Source organism: Cynoglossus semilaevis, chromosome 13 (genome assembly GCF_000523025.1).
Source record: "Cynoglossus semilaevis isolate Cse_v1.0 chromosome 13, Cse_v1.0, whole genome shotgun sequence".
Classification (NCBI taxonomy): Eukaryota; Metazoa; Chordata; class Actinopteri; order Pleuronectiformes; family Cynoglossidae; genus Cynoglossus; species Cynoglossus semilaevis.
This window is the reverse complement of record NC_024319.1, coordinates 12,361,178-12,381,147: the sequence shown is the minus strand read 5'-3', so window position 1 is coordinate 12,381,147 and position 19,970 is coordinate 12,361,178. Positions and strand designations below refer to the sequence as shown.

General features: G+C 39.0%; 1 long non-coding RNA gene and 1 pseudogene across 1 annotated transcript in view; both read left to right on the top strand.

The window, feature by feature from the left end:
* The window catches only part of LOC103388627 (uncharacterized), a 41,195-nt gene continuing 21,225 nt past the window's right edge, over nucleotides 1-19,970 (top strand). The window contains exons 1-3 of the long non-coding RNA XR_522525.3: nucleotides 1-15; nucleotides 6,439-6,525; nucleotides 12,297-12,405. This is a non-coding gene — a long non-coding RNA (uncharacterized LOC103388627). The remainder of the gene's footprint in view (nucleotides 16-6,438; nucleotides 6,526-12,296; nucleotides 12,406-19,970) is intronic.
* LOC112488005 (uncharacterized) lies at nucleotides 14,811-14,980 on the top strand (annotated as a pseudogene).

Here is a 19,970-nt window from a genome sequence, read left to right as displayed (position 1 = left end):
TGTGCTAACCCTGCAGTGAGTTTGCTTGATTTAATTGATAATATCAAATAAATAAATAATATGTTTAATTCATGTTGGGTCCACTTCATAACAATTTTAGCAATTTTTTAAGATAAAAGCATTTTTTCAGCAGACTGACTCAGTCATGTTAAGTCATGAAATGTTCACGCTAATGCTTTCTGGCTTTCGTGTATTGCTCCACATTCACTGTTTTTGCTCATTGACCACTTTTACGTGTTCCATACCAGTATCAATACTGATACTGCAACCTGGAGTATTTGAGATTTTACATGTGAAGTCTATTGATGCTTTTTGTTTAATTATTTACACATGTTCTTGATATAATGTAACACAGTCAATCTGTATTCACACTTTTGATTCAACTAGCTTCTACAGGTTTTTGATTGGTCAGACAGACACAGCCATTTAAACAGTTAATGTACATTTTTAAGTGGAAAAAAAAGTAACTTTCAAGTCCTAAAGTTCAAATGTGACTTTTACAGCAAATAATTCAAGTGTAAAATAGGATTCCTTTTTGAAGTCTTGACCAAAGAGCTACAATATAGAATGACTTCAATATATATCTCACTCAACATACAGTAAGAGTTACATATTAACTCAAATGTAAAGTGCAGCAGACATGCCATCAGTCTGTGGTGTTGTTGTTCAAACTGAGTTTCTCACTACTCCAGACACTCGACTTGCACAAGTTGCTCTCTGCTGCTTTACTTTTTTCTTCGTCATGCAAAAAAATAAGCCCGAACTGCTGACATGATAAGAGTGCTACGATAAAAGACTGTCACTCATCTTCTAGCTGCTGCTCACGTAACATATGCTGCAGAGCACGGTTACTCAGTCTTATGTCGTTGGCTGCCTTTGCTGCAGCACAACGATGGTTGTTCATGGCATCTGTGTGCGATAGTTTGTGCTCATGGATGTGATCAGACAAACTTATCCAACCAACACTGCCATGTTTTCTACTTTTGGAATTTTTGAACATGGATGTAAAACAAGTCTGAGTTTAATAACCTTTTACAAGTTTTTCACATTTCACACTCGGATTTAGAGATTTGGATTTGGATAAAAAGATAGTAGCTGCGAGGACATGACCAACGTGCAGTGGTGTATTAGTGTGTTGTAAAGAATCATCAGGTTTATATGATACAGAAAAAAGGGGGCACGGAGCTGTTGAAGATCTTTGAGTGTGTCTTTTTTCAATTCCTGCGAGTGTTTCATGGTTGTGTTCAACTAAACAGGCTCTGGTGTGTTTCAAATAAGTCTGAGTACTTTGAATTTAGAAATTGTATTATTGTTTGGCGGTGCATTGTGGGATTTTTTAATGTAAAAAAAACTGTGCTGTGTCTCATAAAAGATCTCTTCCTCATGGGTAATTTGATTTTTTTTCCCCATAAACACCAATAGACATAAATCACTATAGTAAATCACCCTTTGATAGTGTATACAGTATATATCCAATAATCTTGGAAAATGAAAAACTGCATCAGACAGTGCCGCCGTTCTGTGGTGGTTTCATGACATACCTATACATAGAAGAATATGGACTTCATTTTTCTTTACCCCTTGACTTTTTCATCTGACCCCAAGAAGCAAATCCCTTGAAACTTCTGAATCAGTCTCTTTTTTCGGAGCTATCTTTCCAGTTCACTTGCAGATTGCAGACACCTTTTCAGATGACACACCTGTTGCCTGAGCCTTGATTTCGTTTTTTGATCAGACAGCCTTCTGACAAAAGACGGGAAGAAGGGGCTGAAGAAGAGGGAGAAGCAGAAGAAAAGATCCTTATCGAATGCTTTTCTCCGGACAATGAATTTTCTCCACCATTCAAATGTATCTGCAGAATGCTTGAGTGATTCATTACAGCAGATTCTCAAGTGTGACAATGGACCTCAGAAATGAGTGATGCTATCTTTTTGCTGATTTCATTTCCCTGATCCTCCTTATCCCCCTGGCCTGTGTACCTCTATTAATTAGAAAGTAGGGATTTCCACTCATCAACTGATGGGTTTCATGCTCTGCTCCGTCACAAATCTCCGGTCCACCTTTTTCGCTCCTCTCCTCCCATGGCTGCCTTGGAATTTGTGAATTTAACTTTGGCTTCAGTCTCAGCTGAAAGTCAGCGTGTCTTTGGCAATTTATAAATATTAATAAACCGATTAAAGAGCATAAAAAAGTTATAAGGCAGCAGTTTGACACCCATGGACAGTGATGTGGATGACTTCCTAAGGAGACAAGATGAGACCAAATGTGCCAGATCCATCCTGCTGCTTTTTCAATGTTTTATTGGACACCTGCTCTTCCTCACTGTTTTAAACAAGTTAATTCAGTCTCCAATTAACCACTTCACTGACCGCACAAAAAAAAAAAAAAGAATTATGATGACTACCACATAACAGTCATGTGGTCATGAAAATCCCAAATAGAGAGAAGCAACACAACACAAGCTAACGATGAGGAAACACATTGCTAATACTGTAGAACAACTGTGTTTCTTAAATTGTGGGTCACGAGCCAAAAGTAGATCACGAAGATACATTTAGTAGACCACATGAATGGATCACATCTAACCAATGTTGTTCAGAACAGCACCAACGAAATCTTTGTTCAAAAAGGAGCTTTTGAATTTGTCCTCATTCACTATCGTCAGATGCACACACAATTTCACCCAGACAATGGTATGGGTTGACAAAACTGGGTTTTAAGGGTGTTATAACCATTAGAGAGTGTATGCAAATGTAACAAACCTCTGGGTGGCGGTCACCTCCTGCTCCAAAGCCTCTCATAAAGTAAAACAAACAGCCGTTACAGGAGAGAAAGGTAGTCGGCTGTTTGCTATCAGCGCTGATGACACGTTGTGCAGCTCCAGCAGCAGCTCTGCCTTCAGTTTTTAGGGACTGTCTGACTCTTGAAAGTGCCATTAATTATTAATGACACCCAGCACTGCTGAAATGGCCAATTTTCCTGTTGTCTCTGTGACTAGAAGGGTGCTTGAGGGCAAAGACCTGCAATTAGCAGTTATGTGTAGGTGGCCATTCTAGACAGCATCAACTCTTGTTAGTAGCATGAGTGGAGAGAAAAGGAGACTCAACCCCAAGACTAATTATTCTCCTCCTTTCAATATGAAGACATTAAAGATGATTAGTCTTTCTAATTAGGATATGCTTTTTGAAATAACTTGTGCCTTTTGCTTCTGGCTTTTATATACGATAATGTCTTTGTTGCACATAGCTTAAGAGCAGTTCTATTACTGTAGAGAGCATTGGAAGGAAGTGGTTTTTCTGGTTAAGATTAATAACAATCTTCTGTGTCCATGTTTTATTTCCCATAATATTCATCATTATCATAAGGCTGACTTAGCAGAGGTGTACCCAAATTCTGGCTTGTGGACAAATGTGGCTCTTGGACAGTAAAACTTTTTTCAATGGTCATCATAATAGGAATGGACAATAAGAAGGGCTTTCCTGAAATCTTAACAAATTTAGCTAACTTAGCTAACGTTTATCAGTGCCTGAACTGTCTGTGGCTGTACTGTAGCTGAGTTAAATTCTGTTGATTTTGAGTTCATATTTCTAATATTTTGGCTGATAATACTTTGACATTAGTTCATGGTTACTGGCTTAACATTTTTTATTCAGCCAATAATTACCATCACATTAAAACATAGTACTCATATCACTGCAGAGGCAGTTGGCCCTTGTGTATCTATATACGTACACATATATTAGTTTGAAACGTCATCCTCTCTTCCTAAGTATTTTCAATATCCCTACAGTAATTCTTCTCTGTGATACTGCTGATACATAGGCCTATTATATTAATCTTTTCATCAGAGTAACTTCCCCCAGATGTTGTTACCACATAAGAGGCTGGTTCTGACTTGCCCACCCCTCACGCCCCCTTAGCAACATAGGAACATGACTGTGCAGAAAGAGGAGAGTTCTCATCTGTAAGATTAGCTTCGGCAAGTGGACTCCTCCGCTCTGGATGTCAGATGAGCTGAGTAAATTATACTGAGATCCTCTCAGAGATGACAGATGAAATCTGTCTCTTTGGGCTTGATGCAGAGCTGCAGGTGATGCATGTTATGTGATAAGGTGGTGATGTCACAGCCGCAGGTGGCTCCTATCACTGCCTCCACCACCTCCACTACCCTGCACCTCTCCCCTCTCCCCTCTCCCCTGGACCTGTGTGTGTGCAAATGGCAGCACTGTGAGAGAACTTTTATCTCTCCCCCATCTGTGTGGTCTCAGACGTGATGATCTTGGACTGCTGCCATCTCAACGTTCATGCCATTTAAGAAAGGGAGAGGTGCGGTGGGGGTGGGACGGAGAGAAAAGGAAGAGGTGAAGAAAGCGCTCTGATCTGACTTTTAAGTTTCAGCGAGCAGCTGTTGGACAGTTTAGAGGAAGACCTGAGAATCACATTTGACTTTCTCCACATCATGTGATATTTTATGTTTAAAGATCAACTTCTGTTTATGTCTATTCCAAAATACCTCCATTTCAAACAGATTCACACATTTAGAGAGAAAAACAACTCACCCCCATCAATAATGCAGCACAGTCATATGGAAATGCAGTACTCAGTTTACCATTTACAGTTGTAAAAAATAAAATTACATTTTATAAATTTAAAACAGTAACTTAAGAATTTGGAATACTTGTATACTGTATATATTTATACTAAGTACTTCTTGAATCTACATGATGACATTTAGCTCTCTGTTGGCTGACCTGCAGTCATCTGTTGGGTTTTAAGTCTTAGTGTTAATGTTCTTTTTTTTTAACCAGCTGTTTACTGACATTAAGCTGTTTTGAGAAAAAAAACCTTTGGATACAAAGTTAATTTAGCTGTTTCAGCTAATTAAAATATATATTATAGTCTATTGTTAGAAGTCTTTGATAAAAATGTTTCTTTCTATACCTGACCCATGTAGTAAACTGTTTTTATCGACTACGTAACTATCTCACCTCCTTGGCCGAGTTTGTACAAAAAAGCAAATCTTAAGTATGTTTACAATCTATTAAAATAAAACAAGTAATACACATGCATTAATGTGTGTTTTAAATAATTAATATATATTTATATATAACTTTATATATATGTAACACTGTTAATGTTTTCACACAGCTGTAGAACAAACAGGTACGCCTGTACTTCATGATAGGGACATCTTCACACCGCAGACACAGAGAGGAGCCTCGGTCGACTTATCACTCTAAAAATGTGGAAAAGTAAATATATGTTGCTTGTCAATAGTTAGGAATGCTTTGCCCTTTGTTTCTATGCAGCGGGTATGCATGTTGTTGTCAACGTGCCATTTTCGGACTCGGCTGCACTTCAGAGATACAGAGGCTGGCCATGTTGTCTTGCCTGTACTGTGATATTACAGCTTGGCACACTTCTTTCATGTTCAGGGATAAACAGCGGCTAACGGTATATCAACTCTCAGGTTGTGTGTTTAGACGTGGCGCGGCTTTTAATGCGGGCTATAACATCAAAGATTGTTCTAGGACTGTTCCATACAGTACGGCTGGAAATTCAATTAATTTTTATGATTGTATAAGCAAATGAAACAGAAGGGCGGCAGGAGAGCACATCGTACAGCTAAACAGCTTTGAACTACAGATAGTTTCCATTAATTAAACTGGATTGGAAGTTGTTTAATCAATTTCAGAGCCCAAAACAGTGACAATCAACCGCCCGCAGTCTCTATATGTGCATGTGTGTGCGTATACATGTGTGTGCAGGAGACTGTGGCCACAAAAAGACGGAAAAATGAAAGCATTTTGTCTGTTTGCAATGCTACCAGTGGTGCTGGAGAACAGGGTCTCACTAATTAACCTCCCCGTTGATAGTGTGCTTAATTACTTTATATTGTGATTCAGTTTTTTTTTTCTTCCTAGAGGTTATTCTCTCTTTTAGATTGCAGAAATAATCTCACATGCCTCAAAGGTTTAGAGCGGAGAATGCAACGCCTCGGTGAGACGTGGGTGCCAGCAGACATCAGTGGATAGACTTTGTGATTACCAGCACTTCCACATCAATGGAGAACTGTTTGACACCTGGCCTAGAGAGAGGGCAGCATCATGGTGCAAGAACTTTGATTAAATGGAACAAAAAGACAAGCATAGTCAAGGAGAGGTGGAAAAATGTTAAAGTAATTTTGTCTGATCACTACACTGGCCCTCTGTCTTATCAGGCAGGAGACCTCTCATCGCCTTTAAATTTCACTGGCCTTATAAAAGACGGACACAAGACACTTGTTTAATAAAAAGAAATGAAATGAAATGAAATGAAAGAGAGAGCAACAGAAGAAACACAGAAGGTGGAGAAATGAGACTCAGATTCGCAGCCTTTTGATTTTTGGTGGAATCACAATGTTGATTTGAATCATTGTCCTTTGACTGTTTTATGCAGAGTCGAATAGAAGAGACAGAGGAGGGGAGGTGACGGAGAGGACACTTTTAGATGTCACTAAAATGGTACTGATGAAAACAAGCTGAGGTAAGAATTTTTAACATGATATGTTGAATAAAAAATGTTACATCACAACACAGAGGTAAATGATGGAGATGTCTGATAAGTTGATAATATGAAGATCCCTCATAAATAAACTGTCATTTTTTTTAAATTAAAAAAAAAATCTCTTTAATATGATAATGATAATATGAAAAAAAAAATCTCTTTAATATGATAATAAATAAAATAGTGTTCCGTCCTGGATGTTGTGTTTTCGCTCCTCTCCATTTTATCCTAATACGTTTATTAATGCAACAATTCTAAAGCTGGTCAGATGCAGCTAATATGGTATGTTAGATTACACACACCTGTATCTCCCTCCCTCCCTCCTCCCCCCCCCCCCCCTCCTCTCCCCCCCCCTCCTCTCCTCCCCTCCTCCTTCTATTTGTTTTGTTTTGGGCGGTGAGGATAACACCTGCCTCCAGTTAATAGTCTTTCTAATTCACGACTTACACCCATTTCAAAATCAAAAAAAAATCACACCTTTTCACAATTTGCTTAATTTCTGATGTCATTTCCACTCTATAATTACTCCCGGCTCCTGCATATTTATCAGTCAGCGAACCTGAAATGAAAATATAAGACCTTGACACCACTTTTGCAGAATCAAAATAGTATTTAATTTCATGTCTTTGGCCGTCAAACAACATTGTTCGAGGGACGTAATTAAGACAAATTTATCTTTTTTTTTTTATTTTGGGGATATTGCCGAGACATGTGGGACCTTTGTGATAAGAAGGGGGGACGAAAGCGTTTGAACACCACTGCCCAGCATCTCAGAGTTATTGTGAATGGCTTTCAGGGAAATTAATGGTGTGGGGGGGACTGCAGTGTGGCTGTGGTGAAACAGGATGCAGATGTGGTTACAGGGCATCCAGGTAAGGAAACAGTCATTTCCTAAACACACACACACTCATACACACACACAATAAACATGGGTAAAGTTTAAATGCAGGAGAAAAAACAGGGATTAGATCGTTGCCATTGTGTGTTCCTGTTGCTCACACTGCTCTGTCTTTTGTTTTGTTTTTAACCCAGACCTAAAGGTTTTGCTTTGTAGAATACACCAGTGATGCGGTTCCTTCAGTGGTGTTTTATAATGCAAATGAACTGTTTTTTTACTGATCTATTTCTGTTAATAATCATAAAAATGTGGCCCTTGTAAAGTTCTGACGTCACATTACCTTGAGTCACATATGATTATTTTTTCTTGTTTATTTACTCCTTCCGTTTTATAGACTTCAACTTATTTTCACTTATTATAACTTGTCTTCTGAACAAAGACCACATTTCCCTTGTCTTTCAATCAAACTCGCCTGTCCTTACGAGTCTTTCATAAAATATTATAAACTGTAGTTACTGAGAGGCATGTGTATGTATACAGATGTACATCTGTATGTATATATGTACATATCTATGTATATATACATACATATATGTATATATACAGTATATGTCCAAAGATTGAATTCTAGATTGCATTATAATTTTTTTTTAATCAAATGTCTAATTGGACAGTAAATTATGGGCTATATTTGTATTGGTCTTATTAAAAACACTAGCAGTCTTATTATGACTATTTGAATTTTGCTCATTTATGATGCAGCATTTTAACATTCACCCATTTATTGGACTTCACTCATCTGAATGCACATACGGAGGACTAAGTGTCAGACAACTGCTCCCAGCAGAGTGAAAAATTGCTCTTGGAGGACAAACAGATTTTTCTGAATTTTTTTTTTTTTACGCTTGTGTACAGCCAGATTTTCTGTACGCAACCTGCTATATGTTATGTTGTCAGAAGTGATTTTTTTCTGCTCTCCATGGCAAAGAAAAATTAATTGCAAAGAGGACCAAAAATTTGTTTTCAAATTGGCTTGGTGAAGCTGAATGCCAGGGATGGAGGAGGACAGCTGTGGGGGAAGGCTGGCCGACCCGCTGCCTTCTGCCTCTCCCATGCCTTGCTGCACAGAGTCTGTGACAAAACAAGCCTCCAGGAATACTGGGCAAATACTGAGAGCCTCTCTCGGGGATCTGCACCGTTTTCCGATCCCACCGCAGCCAAAAAAGCTCCACACTCCCAAATCTGTCCCCACTTCCGTCTCTAAATTGAATGGTTGCCTCTGTATCTCACTGCCATCGAAGATATGACATTGTTATGATTGTAAAATGCCTCTTCACTCAGTGACTGCATATATGAGCAAGTCATCTCCTGCCAAGATGCTGCAAAAAGCAAACAAACATCTTCTTATAACATGCTCTAACAATGCGGAACAAGAAATAAGGTCAAGCATGTTGTAAGTGATTCCACCTCTTCTCCATCTGTGTGTGTGCTCCCACTGTACCAGGCTGTCGGGGCTCAGCCAGGAAGAGATGAGTGAGATTGTGGAGGCAGAGGTAGGAACCATTTCCACACCGCCACAATTACAGGAACCCTCATTACATTGCTCACTCTTACTCAAATACAGATAGAAGCACCCCAAAAAATGATGTGAGGGCTAGAAGGAGAAAGTGTCTCACTTCTGTTTGCTAAATTAATCGCTTCCTAAATGGCTCCAGGCCAGGCAAAGTTAACATTTGCAGTTTCAAAGGTTTTCAGCGCTTGCAATGAGCCATGAAATTACTGCATGCCGTCGAAAATGGCAGCTGATGACAAGCCCAAGGAGCAGGTCCCACAGGCGGAGAGAGCTTGGAAGTGAAATCTTAAACACAAAGTTTCTCCTTCTGATTCGGATCATGGTGAAATCCAGAACCAAAACTGGATGTGGGTGTGTGGGTCCATGTCCAAAAGGGGGACGGACTGTGACAGGACGGATGATGAGCAGCCGTTTGCAGCCTTGAAGCCTGGTCCTGGACAGAGGTTGGGTTTCAAACGGTATAACGATGGAGCTGAGGTGCAAAACAGACTGAGATTAATTGATTTAATCACGAGAGTCATGAGACACAAACATCATTAACATTAAAATGATAATAGCAAAGCAATTTGGCTGGAGGGGAATTGAACCAGTCCACATCCTCGTGTTGATACATTTCTGTCTGCACTTTTTAAATCAGATGTTTAATTACATCCACACAGGTGCAGGCGTCGTCACTGCTTTATTCCTACCCGCTTACATGTTATTGTTATGTTATTGTCAATTGTTTTGTAATGTTTTTTATAAAATGTTTGACATTTTGGGTACCTATTACCTTTTTTTTCATCTAGATTCCTGTCTTTAGTTGGTGAGCTCTAAATGTTAGCTCTTTCACACCGAAAACTGATTATACTATATTTCTTCAGCACATTTATGGCACATTACATTATAGAATGTAGTTGGCAACAATTCTTGAAATAATATTACCTATGTTAAAAACACCCAGGAGTTTATGCTGCAATTGTCTGATTTTCACAATTCACATTTAAATTCCTCTGAAACTCGTCTGTTTTTAATGTTTATTGTGTTGACAATCTTCATTAATTTTTCTATTGACTGGTCACTTCTAAAACAGTGTGCTAGCGGTTTATATGTGACAGATTAATTACAGAAAGAATTGATTACTTTGGTGCGGAGTAAATTGTTCAATCTCACTGTAGCCTGAGTAATATTTGCCCCGTGGCCATCTTTCTGCCATTATTCCACCTGCTGGCTGCAAGCTGCAGGTTCTCTGGGTATTTTATGGCACTTGAAGTGTTTGATAGCTGGTCAGATGATGAATGGAGGAGTGAGTATCTCCTCGGTGTTTCTGGTTGATTACTGCTTTAACCAGGATACATTAAATCAGTGTTTAAACATGGAAGAAGCATTTAACATTTCTGTTCAATACTAAAAAATGGAACAAAAAAAAAAGATTCACAGGAGTAGAATTTGGTATTTGTTCAAATGGGTAGTTTAAAGTAATATATGAATGATATTTTTTAGTTGTTATTGATGTTAAATCTGTTGTGTGTAAATTATGTAAGTTATGCTTTAATACACTGACATATTTTCTAGTGCCTACAAAATGTTGCTTTAAAGAAGCATGTTTGGATTTTTCTATATTTGATGGCAGTAATGTAGTAATAATAATAATAATAGTAGTAGTAACAACAGCTCCATAGCTCATTTCTTTTGTATTCGTATTTCTTTGTCTTGTAAAAAAGGAAACCACGGCCAAGTACCAGGCTAACATTTGCATGCGAGTGTTAATACTGTGGGATGAACCTCACAGCATGAGGAAACATGTTAACATGAACAGCACAATGCCATGTTAACTGGCTAAAGGCCGTCCAAGTCCCTGCACCACTTGAAAAGTGTTGTTTAAAGCTTCTCCCTGAACCCAGTCGCTCTGAAAGCGCCATTTTCTCTCCCTTTCACTCCTAATTACCATTGCCTCTCCAGAAAGTCCTCTGGTGTTCCATCTGTCCCATCAGCCAGTGACAGAGATGCTCTAATCACCTTGCATAGCAGGGCTCATATGGGAAAAGACAACAGAGCCACCATACTGTCTGAGATACAGAGCTGCTGCTGCTGGATGCCAACATTCACAGGGGGTGAGCTATAAACACCGGCCGCAGCCTCGTACGGGACCACTTCAGTGATGTGCGCTGGAATCCAGCCATTTTATGTTACAGATCTCTTATACACAGGCTAACAAAGCTGATGCCAAACTGAGCTTTGTTTGGAGTGCGTGTGACATATGTCCAATGGAAGGCACGGAAGGAAATGGAGCTACACAGATTGTTCTCAGGAAATGTCTCAGCAGAAGACTCAGGAACAATTTGGAAGTGTAATGTTTGAGGATATCTGAAAATTTGATTTAATTGAAAGATATGGGGAGAGGAGAGCAGCTTGTAATTGAAAAAGAAACTTGACTTTATAAACCATGCATGTGTTCTAAAGCCATGTCTTCACAGATCCATGCATTATTAAATTTTCCTCTGTCTGCCCTGCAGCGTAATATCTCACCCTTCTTGTGTTTGATTCTGTCATGCTCTCCCAGGTTGACAACCCCTTGACTTCTCATTTTTTGGCTTTTCCTCCTTCCCTCAGTGACTTTCATGATGTTCTTTTTTGTGGGCATGGCAACTTTCCTCCAAAACTTTTTTTTTTCTGAAGCAAAAAAAAAAACTTTCTGCTTCAGCTATAATGAAAGCCTTCTCATCTTGAGAAGAGAAGTGGAGAAAACTCAAATGATGACAGCCATCGTGAAAGGGCAGATAAGCCCGTGTGGCTTTGCCTCTGATTATATGTTCATCTGAGTCTGATCCAGCCATGATTCTAAGCCTCAGCCTCGCCGTCTTCACTCTCCCAACAGTTGATCTTCTGCATGTCATTGAAATCGCCTTATAGCTGATCCAGAAGACAGGGAGGGAAAGTGACTGTTTGTCACAAAACTTCAGTCTCGGTGTGGATGAAGAGAATTTTCATTATTGCCTCAGAGCATGACAGACTGACCAGTTATTCTACTAATGCAGTGTAAACTTCCATCTTCCATTGAAACCTCAAAAGCGCCATCTGATGTCAATCTTCTGTAGATAGTAATATACATCACACATGTCATCGATCTGTCTGTCTATCTTTCTATCTGATGTACATGGTCGTAGGTGCAACAACACTGACATCATTGCTGTATGTTGCATTAAAATGCTATGTAACCAAATTCAACTTTTTTGTGGTTACGAATGCCTCTGTCCTATCAACTCTGCTGTCTGGAAGAAATATAAAATGAAAGGAGTTCAAAAGAGTTTATATGTAAAGTTGGTAATTCTCTCCATTTTTTTTTTCTGCCTCCACCAGTTCCTTCCTGCTCTTGTTCACGTGAGGCCGTTCTCGTACGTCCTTGTTTTTCATGACACATGAGGACACCATTCCCAGGTCAGGACTGCTTGTGTTGTATTCAGCACCGGTGAGTAACGGAATTTCAAAATATTTCAATAAAACAGTTATCATATTCCAGAGAGTCCAACCTTGTGACATCCTAAAAAATTAGATGAGCAACTCAAAGTAACCCAAACTTGTACCAGTTTTATTGCTGCTATTATTATTACACTGCTAACATTAAATTGCTCATTTACGGCGCAGCCCACGTCCCACATAAGTTGTAGTTTACATTTGCTCTGAGCTTCGAGTCTCTCTGAGTCACAAATGGAACTGCTCCATCCAGTACAGCAGTACTGTAGATGAGGTACTGTGAATGGAAGTAAGCACGGAAATATACTGCGCTTTCACTGATGTGATCTATAGTGAACGCAGTATCAAGAGGTTGAATTTATCTTGCGGGCAAGTGGACCAAACAGAAGTCTGGAGGCAACTTAAGGCATGTGAGTTGGTGTATAGAGAGGAAGTTGAAAGGCTTTTTTCCTCTTCAGAAGCCACTGCTCTTACAGCACAGTTATCAAAGCTTCATATTTGATTTTTACCTCAGCGTTTCCATTAAAAACATGATAGTCGCTGTACGAAGAGGAGACCTATACGAAGGGAGCGACACACTCCTCTGCTACCCCACAGGGAGATACATACCCTGCTCACCAGAGTGTGCCGGCCCAACAGTTCCTTTCACTTAACTTGACATTTCCAGCTGCACTGTCCTGTGTTGTGTCACATCTACAGCCCCTGAAGTATGCACTGCTGAGCGCCGCGGGTCTTAAATGAGATCCCAAAGGGAAAGTAAAGATGCCATTTGAGGTGTGTGTGCGTGCGTGCATGCGTGCGTGCGTGTGTGAGTTTGTGTCTTTGCGCAAGGAGTGTTATCTTAGCCACTAATGAACAATTGTATAATTTCTATCTAAAGCAGTCATAAGGCCTGCTCAGTCTTACGGTATCTCCTCTAAATACTGTCATGATAAAGGGAGCGTTAAAAGAACAGAGCTGCTGGAGGATGAGGAGGTGCGGAGGAGGAGGGGCTTGGAGCTGTCAAGAGGGGCCACTTTGGTCAGGAGGAGTGCAAGAAAGGAAAGTCTCTCTGCCTTTATCTGCCATTTCCTGCTCCCTTCCTGGCTACATTAATAATCTGTAAGAGCAGACAATCACGCACGGCCGCCAGAGATAAAACGCGGATGACAAAATATCAACTTCCTGCTACAAAACTTAAAGCCGTTATTAGAATATCAGGCTCAGACGGTAATTAATTTCAACTTTAATTACTTCACTGTTCCTGCAGATTAGATCACAGGTTTAAGATGGGTTATTAAAACAACTGGGGAAATCTGCAGCGAAAAAAAAAAAGAAAAAAAGAAAAAGAAAGACATGGAAAAATGCAAATTTTTTATCCAACCTTGTCTCTTAACCTGCTTGTTGAGTGATGCAATTACATCTTTGTGGTGGAGACAAGGGTTTGATATGATGTAGATGAAAAATACACCCTACTACTCTGGTTGGGAGCTGAACGGTTTCATATATAGGACTAATTAATTTGCAGAATTGACTTTTCATGTAATGATAACCCTGTGTTTTCATTATTATCAGTCAGACACAGTAGAACACAGCGGAACGTTCCACAGAATCTCAGCGACCTCATCATGATAACACTTTAAACTGTTTCCGCCGATGAAACATGATGATTTGTGCAGTTTGGCATCTACCTCTGTCTCCTCTTCTATTTTAGGAGCCCCTAAAATAGTGATGCACCGATACAAACAAACACGTATGTGTCTGGGATCAACCCATTACACTGTAACAAGGCCAATCTGACTGACTTGTATGTGCAGAGCAAACATCAGGATGAGGACGAGACGTTGATTTCTCTGCAGTAACAAAAGAACTGCATTCAAGGCCAAAACTTTAGATCCCCACCCACCAAAGCAGCCTGGCTTTGTGCTAATGTGACGACTCCATGTCAATGGACTCCGTATATGTAAATAGTAATGGTTCTATCATATGGAAACCACCATGTATTCACTGCAGGAGGCAAGAACGTGATACAGTTACAGTATGTATCTGTCTAAAGATGGAGCCCATTCTTTATGGCTTATGGTTTATTATGGCTACCATAACGTGGTACCAGGGTTTTAATCAATTACAATTTTAGTCAGATGATTAATCGCAATCATAACTTATGATTGATCGTGATTAATCAACAAAATATGACAAAACATATTTTTCTATAAATTGCTGAAAGAGGAAGACAAATAACAGCATGAAATTGTTTCACTTTTTTATTTGTAACCGATTCAAATTATTGATTTTTATTTAGCTTCATAGAGTTTGTGGACTTTAGTCATTGCGGTTCATCTTGATGGTTGAGAGTTGACTTTTAAAACTTTGGTGAAACCGTTGTCTTCAACAATTTTGATCAATCTACACTCCACGAATCTCACTTCTCAGCCTTTTGGGCAGGAAGAAGTGTAGTATCTGTTGTTATCGCTTTAATATCTGATACGCCTCGTATGCGAGGACCATGTAATGAATTGATCTTTGGATCAGAGAGATGGAGTAGGACTCCGGCCTTGTATTGCAGTACCTCCAGAAACAGTGTACATTGTGTTCTTTGCCAGTTTCCCCACTGTGGCACGACTGAAGGATCGTATCCATTTGACAATTGTTTAAGTCATCTTGTCGGTCATAGACTTATTTACTGCACTTCACTTGTTGAGGCAGGTTCAAGTCGAAGACTTCACTGTACAAGATGGTATTTGAAGCTCCAATCATGTATGTGAATAATAATGTGTGTAATAGAGCAACAATACTTGAATGGACTGTGGAATTATTGGATATATTGGAGTCTGCGTCCTTCTGCCAATGTGTTAACATTAGATTATTCAGATTAATTAACACTTCACACATTAATTAAGTCATTAACAGGTTAATTTTGATCGACCTATTATAAATAAATATTTCGAGGAGAGAACTGGTTTGGAGCATCAAGTTTTCATTACACAGCGGTGTTAAAGAGCGTTGGGTGGAAAGAGCTAATCTTAAAAATCCCTGCCACACAATAACCAGAGTGACAGAAAGGAAGGATGTATGAGATAAGTGGCCAGTGATGAAACTGGATGCCAAAAGCTGAGGACAGTATGTAATGAAGAGAGAGCAGAGGGGAATGTTTAAAATAAGTTCAAGAACAAAGATAAAGCCCAAGGATGATGTTATCAGTGAGATTGAAGAGAAAAGCATTTCAGCAACAGAATGGTCACAATCACTTCATCAGTCTGACTCCACCCAGCTCCATCCCTGTCCTCCATCATGTGCTATTTCCCCTGCTACGCACAGTCAATTTTCAGTGTGTGTGTGTGTATGGGCCAACATTCCAGCAGTAGGGTAACAGAGAGCACTGATGGTCTGTCATAGTTGAGGATGTCCTTGCATTAACTCAACATCCATCACAAAATTCTACAATTCCAAGAATCCAATTTTCAGAAAAGTTGGTTCTATCCTGTAAATGAAAAAAAAAAAAAGTTTAAATTACAAACCAACTTGTATAGTAAGAAATGTGTGCCAACACGCTCCAAAAGTTTGGTAAGATTCAAAACACCGTAAAATGTAAGGTTCAATCCCAGGTTACAGGTGTGAGGTGTCAGAATTAGAATTTGTTATTTTAAGCGTTACAAAACGTATAAGACAGGTTAAATATAAAAATATTTAAATTAATTACGATTAATTTGTTCACAGGAAAATCTTAGATTATTATAGTTTTGCATAACCGTTATGGTTTGTTTCTGACTCAGCTAAGTGGGATAACAAAATGATGTCTCTTAACACTGTCTCTGTATCATGCTTGGACACTTCACCACATCTGAAAAGATATTAACATAAAATTCAGCGTCTAATTGTTGCCTTTAAATTTAAAAGTTAAAGTTTCTCATCAAAAAAGCAAAATTATATTTATAGCCTATGAACTGAAACACCTTTCAATAAAACAATTTATTTCAATTTATTTTACAAATTATTACTTTATTTCATGTTCCTTGAACTGCTATTTGTACATTCAATTTTATCATAGGATTAAATTGGAAAGAACAACATCTGGTGTGTACTACCTAAACAATATACCTGAAATAGTCAACGTGTAGGTAAATGTATTTAAATTGTTACTACTACTGTGTCTACTAGCATCTTACAGACTCTCTACATGTACAACACACATTGTCCAACTGAGGCTGTTTGTTGGAGACTCAGTTCTTTCCCTGTAAATGACCCATATGCTGGTAGTGACCACTGTTTAGGACCCTAAATCCAACACGCTGATTTCTGAAAGCTGCTGAAGCTCCACAGAAATCCTCTAGATCCTGCTCCCTGCTGGGGTTGGACCGCTGGCCAAACAAAGCTCCACAGCGTAGACTGGTCCAAAACTCTTCTCAGTTTGGACGGACACACCACGGCTGTGCTGTGTGGACAACATGACACAGTCTCTGTGCTCATTTGTGAGCTCTTTAGCTGTTCATCAGTTAGCGATTAGCAGCACGTGGCCTGCATGGAACCACTTGTAAAAGTCAGTGCAGACAGTGGCATCCCCCTGTGAGAGCTCAGGATCGACCAACTCTGGCATGGCTACAGGATACTGTGTATGTATATATATATATATATATAATATATATGTATATACACACACACATATATATATGTATATATATCCTGAAAAGATATTAATATCAGAACGGGAAATGGGTCATTATGCTTTTACCATAAAACTTTATGTGGTGCTACAAGGAGTACTTTAGGTTCGTCATAATACAGTGCTCGAACCGTTCAACATTGTGTGTCTAAGGAGAATAAAAAGGCATTAATTACCCCTCCTCACAGGCGTAAAGACCTCAGTCATTAAAGTTATTCACTGTGACTCACTGCCCTGAAATTTTGTTTTAGGTGTTATAATAATCATAAATCAAAGTACATTCATGCAATGTTGAATATAGGGCAGTAGGATCTTTTGAATTTCTTAAACGAGTATTTTACACCTAAGACATCCTTGTTGATCGTCTCTCCTAATTATTCTTAATTTGATGACGTTATTTTGAAGCATGTTGAGTCAGGAATACTTTTATTGGGATGGAATTTGTTTTTTTTTGGACCCAAAGAAATATAACATAATTAAATAAATGATTGTATACAATATTAGATTTAGTGAGGGCAGGTATTTTTCTGAAGGAAGTCGATGAGCATCTTGTTAAATGTGTTTTTTTTATATATATATATTTAAATCAAAAATATTGAATAATGGAAGAAGTCCAGATTCACATATTCATAGAAACGATAGAGCCTCTGCTTGATTACGTGAATGCTGTGGTGGATGTTCAGAGCAGGGTCTCGGTGGAATGTCTCCACTCCTCTGTTTAAACAAAGCCTGAGATAAGATTTAAGGAGAATACTTAAGGTGATCCAGCTGCCCTCCACCAAGCTGCAGCCGAGACCCCACCATAATAAAGACCCAGGGAAACGTGGCTCCGACACCCACCTCCAGAAGGCAGGGCTGCAGATGGATGAATACATTCCCTCTCACACTTCCTCACAGCTTATCCTCTCTCCAGTAAATGAGACCAGGCTAAGAGGAATATTTAATTTTATTTTTCTCACACCTTTACCTTAAGGTTTTCCCAGTTTGTTTCTTAGAAGCCACTGCTGTCGCCCCCTTTTAATCACAAATCCTTGTCGTTTCACTTTTCTGAGCGGGGCTCATGTGAGAATTACTCAGAGAGCATATCATTTACTGTGTTCCCTATCCCCTGCTTACAGCACAGTTCAGTGATTACACCACGTTTGAATTTTGCCAATTATTCAGTGTCCTCTTTCCTCTTCCTTCACCGCAGGCAGGGAATTGCATCTTGTTTTTTTTTAATTGCATAGAAATCCTGAAGAAAAAACACGTTAACTGAAAAAAAAAATGCGTAAAAACACAACACGGGCATACTTAGTTATCAAAAGAGTGTGAAATATTTAGTCTCTTCAACATGAAACTTTACAAATAAATTGGTGTACTTTTTTGGAATTGTGACAGTGAGCCGTGGCCTGTCCCCAGACCTATCAACAGCAGTGTTGCCAGATTTTAAATGTTGAAGTTGAGTGGCCTTAAAATGATTATATTTTGAAGACAATTATTGTAAACATCCATCAACTGGCCAATCAAAAATGGAGTTCCCAGATATTTCCATGCTAAGGCCCCCCAAACAGCATTAACTTTTAGATGTGGACCCATCGACAATGCTAATATATTTTCTGACTTTTATTCATTATTTAATAAATGTTACATTTGTTTAGCATAAAAAAATGAATAAACATTCACCACATACTAGCTTAAAGGCATAGAGCAGAGCAAATCATCAAGCTGCGGCTGTTACACGAGGTGCGTTCAATAACCATTGTAAACTTGAGTATCCAATGATTGCAGCAGTTTACGAGTACAGTTCAGGACAAATGGTCCTGGATCCTGTTCCACTAATTAACTATGCGTTAACAGATGTAATATATGGATCATATGACGGCACAATATGGGATCTGGAGAATTATGGCTCGAACAGAGGATAAAAATATTATGAATACAATAATTATCATATCAACAATACCTATTATGATAAGTCAACACCGATAACCAGTTAACCTATTAGAGAGAAATTGTGTGAAAAGTCACATTCTTGACATTTGCCCTGTTTAATTAAGGTAAATGAAAGTGTCTAAAAGAGCACTCCATCAGAGTAAATTACCACACCAAAGGTTTTGGGTTATTATTGCTTTTTATTGCTGCTGGGGTAAATACATCCCAACAATCATCATCATTGCCCTGGACGATTCAGAAGCCGAGCGACAGGAGAGAAGGAGGGAGGAAATAATTAGCAGTGAGAAGCGATTGCACTAATGAGAGGAGAATTTGACTGGGATACTTTACTTGACCTCAGTGTTCCTCGGCTGTCCAAGAAAAAGGGGCTGATTTACAATTATACTCTGCAATGCAGCATGAAATTGCTATTGTACAATACTTTTTTGAAAATGTTATCAAACAATTACTTTCATTTTTTAAATTTTTTCCTCCGGAAACTGTTGCACGTGTCGCCTAAAATGAGATGCTGGAACACAGCAGTCTGCCTGTCATCGGCTGCTGTTCACGCCATGCAAATGAGCTGGCTCTCTCTCTCTCTCTCTCTCTCTCTCTCTCTCTCGCTCTCTCTCTCTCTCCTCCCCTCATTTCTTTCTATCCCCAGAGTCTCAGTTCCTAGGGATGCAGTGGCAAATAAAATAATACGCAGATAAAACTGAAATATTTTATGACAGAATGATAATCATTGCAAGCATACGTGCCACTGATATGGGGCTGTTGCCGGATGGGGGGAGGAGAGGAAATAATCCTTTTTGTTGGCTTTAAAAAAATGAATCTCAGTTGAATCACATCAGAGAAGAAAGAAAGACAGAAAAAAAGAAAGAAAAAAAACTCAAAGACAGTTCCAAGATGAGCCAACTCCAGGAGAAAATGACCTCCTCGTTTTTGGTGATAAAGTTCTAGCCAAAATATGATATCAGCCTGCGACGTGACTCATTAGAAATGTG